The sequence below is a fragment of the Phascolarctos cinereus genome, unplaced genomic scaffold (genome assembly GCF_003287225.1).
Source record: "Phascolarctos cinereus isolate Bilbo 61053 unplaced genomic scaffold, phaCin_HiC Scaffold_1;HRSCAF=81, whole genome shotgun sequence".
NCBI lineage: Eukaryota > Metazoa > Chordata > Mammalia > Diprotodontia > Phascolarctidae > Phascolarctos > Phascolarctos cinereus.
In genome coordinates this window covers 59758165-59764961 of record NW_027555514.1, presented here as the reverse complement: position 1 = coordinate 59764961, position 6797 = coordinate 59758165, and positions in this window count along the sequence as shown.

The window sequence follows — 6797 nt, the reverse complement described above, 5'->3', positions numbered from 1 at the left end:
AACAATGTATCTATTTGTAAGGTGATTATAATCTGAATGTAAAACATATAGATGTAGATGTTTATCCAATCACAAAAGCTACACAATGTTGGGCTACAGGTAGATCTGACGAAATTGTATAATGGGATTCAAGCAGCAAGATACCTCCACGTTTTTGCTCATGCTTTTCCGTATGCACAGAATGTCCTCCCTCCTCTTCTTTACCTTATGAATTTCTATTCACCTTTAAAATCCCAATTGTAATACTATCTTCATAGAATACCTCTTGATCAGTTTGATCAGTAAATCTCCCTCTTCAACTTTGCATTAAACACTTGTTTTGTACTACTCTGAAGCACTTGGGTAATACTGAGTATGATAGTTACCTCCCCTCCCTAATGCACACATATACTCACATATATGCATACACATACATACTCATATACTTGCACACAGACATACACACACACAACTCCCTAAGTTTCAAGAGAAACTCTGTCTAAACTTTTTACCTGCCCCAGAGCCTAACACAGTGATCTGCATACAGTAAGTGCTTAATAGCTGTGTGTTGGATTTAATTATGGGAAAGGGAAAGTACCAGGGCCAGAAGAAGGAAATAAGTGCTGCATGTTACTTTGACAACGTTTTCATTGCTCAAGTAGCATTTAAGCACCTTTAGGGCAGGTACTTCTTCATTTTTGTCTCTGTATGACCCACCCTAAGATGGTGCTTTGCAAGAAGTAGTTTAAAATATGTTCATGAATTGAATTTTGTTTTAGCTCTTCTTTTAGCAGGGACATGAAATCTAGCATCATCATTTACTTACTTTTTTTTTTCTTGGCTAGGCAATGGGGTTAAGTGCCCAGGGTCGCACAGCTAGTAAGTGTTATGTGTCTGAGGCCAGATTTGAACTCAGGTCCTCCTGAATCCAGAGCCGGTGCCCTATCCACTGCACCACCTAGCTGCCCCCATTTACTTACTTCTGTTGCCTATTTCTTTCAAACCTTTTTTCTTTTCAGCCTATTTTATAATAATAACTGATGTAATACTCCAAGGTTGCACAACAGTTTACACACATTATCTCATTTGAGCTACACAACAACCTTGTGTAGTGGGTATTGGAGGTACCATTTATCCCCATTTTACAGAAGAGAAAACCCCCAAGGCTTAGAAATCGTAATTTAACCCACGAGACAACTGGTGTCAGAGGTAGGCTTTGAATGAATGGAGTCGATATACCACACAAAATCTTCTACTTGAAACCTTTGCTTCTTCAAATCCCTAACAATCAGGGCTATTCTAAAATGAAATAAGCTGCTTCATTAGAGGTATTCAAACAGAGGCCTGATGAGACAACTTATTATTGATGTTATAGTAGGGATTCTTGTTTAAGTACAGGATGGAATAGGTAAAGGAATTAAGCAATGAAAAAACATTAAGTTCTTAGTATATGCCAGGTATTGCATTAAGCTCTGGACAAACAATACAAAAAGACAAATAGTCCTTGTCCTCAGGGAGTTTACATTCTAATAGGGGAAGGTAACCCATATAAGGGGTGGGAGCCAGATACAAGAGTTTGGTCTAGAGGCTCACAGAGTTGATGTATAGGACAGATTTTCCAGCACTTTCCAGAAATCCAAATGAGTGGATCAACTCTCCCCAGGAACTAAGGACATGGATTGCGGAGGTGCAAGTCTGATGGGGAGGGGCAGGGCAGCAATAGCAGGACAGCGGAAAGGTGGTAGGGGTGGACAGCAGTACGGTTGAATGAGAAGGGAAGGTGAAATATGAATGGGACATGAGCTCCCTTTCAGCACTGAGATTCTGTGCTTCTCTCGACCTATCCAAAAATCCATCCTCCAAGGCATAACTCAAGCCTTACCTCCTTCAAATAGCCTTCCTTGAATACTCCAGACCTTATTGATCACCCTCACTTCAAAACTTATAATATTTCTCACAATCTAACTTGTTTTCCTTCAATATTTTGATGAATCCATCATTGTAGGAACTGCCTCCACTGCTGGAAATTACAACCCTTTCATACATCATTGTGTGTGCTTTTCGTCCACAGTTTCCATTACCTGACACTAAGAGTAACTACTGATATCCTAGAAGTCTGTTGCTCTTTTGTATCTTGGGATACTAATGTTCCACTTAAGATAATTGGTTTGATATTTTTTTCTTTCTTTCTTTTTCTTTTTCTTTCTTTCTTTCTTTCTTTCTTTTCTTTCTTTCTTTCTTTCTTTCTTTTTCTTTCTTTCTTTCTTCCTCTCTTTCTTTCTTTCTTTCTTCCTCTCTTTCTTCCTTCCTTCCTTCCTTTTTTTGCTATTATGATTTGCCTGTGTCCTTCCCTAGTCATACATACCCTCAATGTCCTACATTATTTCTCAAATACAAGTAATCAACTTTAATGGCATGCTGTACCCTGCTTGTCCTCCTCATGTGCCTTTCCATTGACCTTTGGGTTGGTTGTTATTTTAATACTTTTGATATCCTGGCATTGGATGATTCATAGCCATATAGCATTATCAAAAAGATATTTTTTTTAAAATATGGACTTGTGCAGTAGTAGGCAGTTTGAGGTCACTGAAATAATTCCATAATTTGCCAAATCCAATCCATTCCAATTTTAGTATACTACACAATTGTGTGCTCAATTCATTATTTGAAACATTTATCCAAGATACATATATTGATGGACTAATTGATCAGGCTGCGTATCCAGCTGTTTACTACAATCTGGTAAATGTGTATTTTTTCATCCAATTTGTTTTTCCAAAGTGAATGGCTAAACCAATCTCTTAATGCACTAATGTGTGTTTCTCTAAAGAAGGATCTCTGAGGATAGGTGCAATTCATTTTCAATTCAATTCCCACAATTAGGAGCACTTGGAGAATCTTATTATCAATAGAAAAATCCTTTCTTTTAACCTAATGGGGTACATCTTCCATGACACTGGCAAGTCACCAAAGGGTTAACATGTATCTCCACGCTTAGCACTTGCTTGATGTCAATACTCAATGGGTCACTGAACTAAGTAAAGCATCTTTATGGTAAAATTTGTCATGGAGTTATATGATTTTGATGATCATATAAGAGATACCACCAAGCTATATTAAAATAGTTTCTTGAGGTCAATATATAATGAACAAAATACAATAGCATCTTATATTCTTTAACCCAATCAGCTGTGTGTCCATAAAGATGTCCACTATAGAGAATTGCCTGTGAAAGCCTGTCTGTATCTTTTTCATATTTTTACCAATGATACCCTCTATACACAGCCAGATCATTTTAATATGGATTTAATAGAAATGAGAAAGCAGATTATTGCTGAAGTCTTCTCCCTTTTGGGGGAGGTTGTAAAAGCACCATCTGGGAATCTTTTCCATTCTTTTGAAATCTTCACCTCTCAGAGATACTTTAAGAATCTTTAGATGTTTTGAAATATCTTGAGAACACAAAACATAAGCTGTTTTGCATTGTTGGCAAATATTTAATGTTTGTTAGCTTTGATTCCTCAAACTGGATTATATCTGAGAGCATATCTTATGTCTTCTCTCACTCACAGCACCTAGCACAGTGTTGAACACATAAATCATATTCGGTAAATACTTCCAGAGTGGTTATAACTTCATATGTGGTTACTATTGTTGAATTCCTGATAGATTCCAAGACAGGAAGGAAGGAAGGAAGGAAGGAAGGAAGGAAGGAAGGAAGGAAGGAAGGAAGGAAGGGTGGAAGGGAGGAGAAAAATATTGCTATTAGGGCAAAAATCAGTAGCTATGACTCTAATCAAGGAGTAAAAGGAGAAATGTCCTAAAGAGGTTAGACACCTGATGGAAAAATTTCCTGGAAGGTGGAATTAGAAAAAACAAACAAAAAAGAAAAGGGTGGGCTTCTGGGGGAGACAATCTGGAATTAAGATTATTGTATTGGATCCAAATTCTCCTGAGGATTTTCTGATGCCCATTTTCATCAGATCTATATATTGGCTCTAGTTCTCCTCTGGAGACCCTCCCTCCATTTCCCTGGTGCTTGTTTCCAACCCCTCCTCCTCTACCCCAGACACATTCCCTCCACCCCAAGCACTGTTTAGGCTGAATTTACACCTCCCAGTGTTGATCTATTGAACATTGCTCTTAAAAGAAAAATAATGTGGAAAGAAGATGGATTCTTCTAACTGCCAGCCCCAGCATTTAACAAGGGTCTCTACATTTCAACACTCTTCCCTCCCCCCTCCCAATTTTAACACATGTCTACATATAAGTAATATAATAACCTTCAGGCTATTAAAGATATGAGTAGTCAGGAAATTTCTATTCTCTCACATTCCAAGCACTTTAAATTTTCCACATCTGTCATTTAAAGCAGTTCCACCCCAGATGAACACTCAGTCCAAAGATAAACATTACACATACATAAACTATACAGTGATTTCTGACAACTCTTAACAGCTCTCTTGAGGCCGGCAGGTCAGAGCTTGGTTAATTCTGCACTCCCTGTATGTATGGAACTTTCCATCCTGAGAAAGATAAATGACATTTTCATTCTTACCCTCTTAGTACACAGAGTTGATCAATTATTTACATATCTCTGACTGTTGTGGAACAAGAATGAGTTTGCTTCTTTCAAAATACAGATGTGGCCTTCCCAATAAGATCAGGGGAGAAGCAAGGATGCCCATTATCATCACTATTTTTCAATATAGTGCTAGAAATGCTAGCTATAGCAATAAGGGAAGAAAAAGAATTAGAATAGGCAATGAAGAAACAAAACTATCACTCTGTGCAGATGATATGATGGTATACTTAGAGAATCAATTAAAAAAATACTTGAAATAATCAACAACTTTAGCAAAGTTGCAGGATTCAAGATAAACCTACATAAATCAACAGAATTTCTTTATATGACCAACAAAGCCCAACAGCAAGAGATAGAAAGAGAAATTCCATTTAAAGTAACTGTAAACAATATAAAATACTTGGATAAATCTACTTGCCAAGACAAGCCCAGGAACTATATGAACACAATCACAAAACACTTTTCACACAAATAAAATCAGATCTAAATAATTGGAAAAATAGCAATTGCTCATGGGTAGACTGAGCCAATATAATAAAATGACAATTCAGCCTGAACTAATTTACTCATTCAGTATCAGCAATCAAACTACCAAAAAGTTATTTTATAGAACTAGAAAAAATAACAACAAAATTCATCTGGAAGAAGAAAAGGTCAAGAATATCAAGGGAATTAATGAGAAAAAAATACAAAGGAAGGTGGCCTTAGCAATAGCAGATCTCAAACTATATTCTAAATTTGTAATCATCACAACTATCCAGTACTGGCTAAGAAATAGAGTGGTGGCTCAGTGGAGATTAGGCACTCAAGACACAGTGGTCAATGACCCTAGTAACCTAGTGTTTGACAAATCTAAAGACTCCAGCTTTTGGGATAAGAACTCACTATTTGACAAAAACTGCCAGGAAAACTGGAAAACAATAGGACACTAATTGGGTGCATGATTTACACATAAAGGGTGACACCATAAGCAAATCAGAAGCACAAAGAATAATCTACCTGTCAGATCTATGGGGAAGATTTACGACCAAACAAGAGATAGAGAACATTATGAAATGTAAAATAGACAATTTTGATTACATTAAATTTTTTAAAAAATTTTTTGCACAAACAAAACCAAATGTAACCAAGATTAGAAGGAAAGCAGAAAGCTGAGAAACAATCTTTACTGCAAGTGTCTGTGATAAAGGCTTCATTTCCCAAATATACAGAGAACTAAGGAAAATTTATAAGAATACAGGCCATTCCCCAATTGATAAATGGTCAAAGGATATGAACAGGCAGTTTTCAGATGAAGAAATTAAAGCTATCTATAGAAGTGTTCTAAATATGAAGTACTCTAAATGAAGAAGTGCTCTAAATCACTTTTGATTAGAGAAATACAAATTAAAACAACTCTGAGGTACCACCTCACACCTATCAGATTGGCTAATATGACAAAAAAGGAAAATGATGAATGTTGGAGAGGATGTGGGAATATTGGGACACTGATGAACTGTTGGTGGAGTTGTGAACTGATTCAATCATTTGGAAAACAATTTGGAACTATGCCCAAAGGGGAAACCAAATTGTGCATACCATTTGATCCAGCAATACCATTACTAGGTCTGTATCCCAAAGAGATCATAAAAAGGGGGAAAAGACCTACGTGTGCAAAAATATTTATAGCAACCCTTTTCATGGTGGCAAAATATTGGAAATTGAGAGGACATCTATTAATTAAGGAATGGCTGAACAAGCTGTAGTATATGAATGTAATGGAATACTATTATGCAATAAGAAATGATGAACAGGTAGATTTCCAAAAAGACCTGGAAAAACTTGTACAAACTGATGCAAAATGAAGTAAGCAGAAGCAGGAAAACATTGTACACAGTATCAGCAACATTGTATGATGATCAACTACGAATGACTCAGCTCTTCTCAGAAACACAATGATCCAAGACAAGTACAAAGGACTCAGGGAGGAAAATCCTATCCATATCTAGATAAAGAACTGATAGATTCTGAATGCAGACTGAAGCCTATTTTTTTTCACTTTATTCTTTTTCATTTTTTTTCCCTTTTGATCCGTTTCTTCTTTCACAACTGTGACTAATATGGAAATACATTTTACATGATAGCACATGTAGAACCTATATCACATTGCCTACCATTTTTCAGAAGAGGAAAAGGGAGGGGAGAGGGGGAGAGAGAAAAATTTGGAACTCAAAATCTTATAAAAATGAATGCT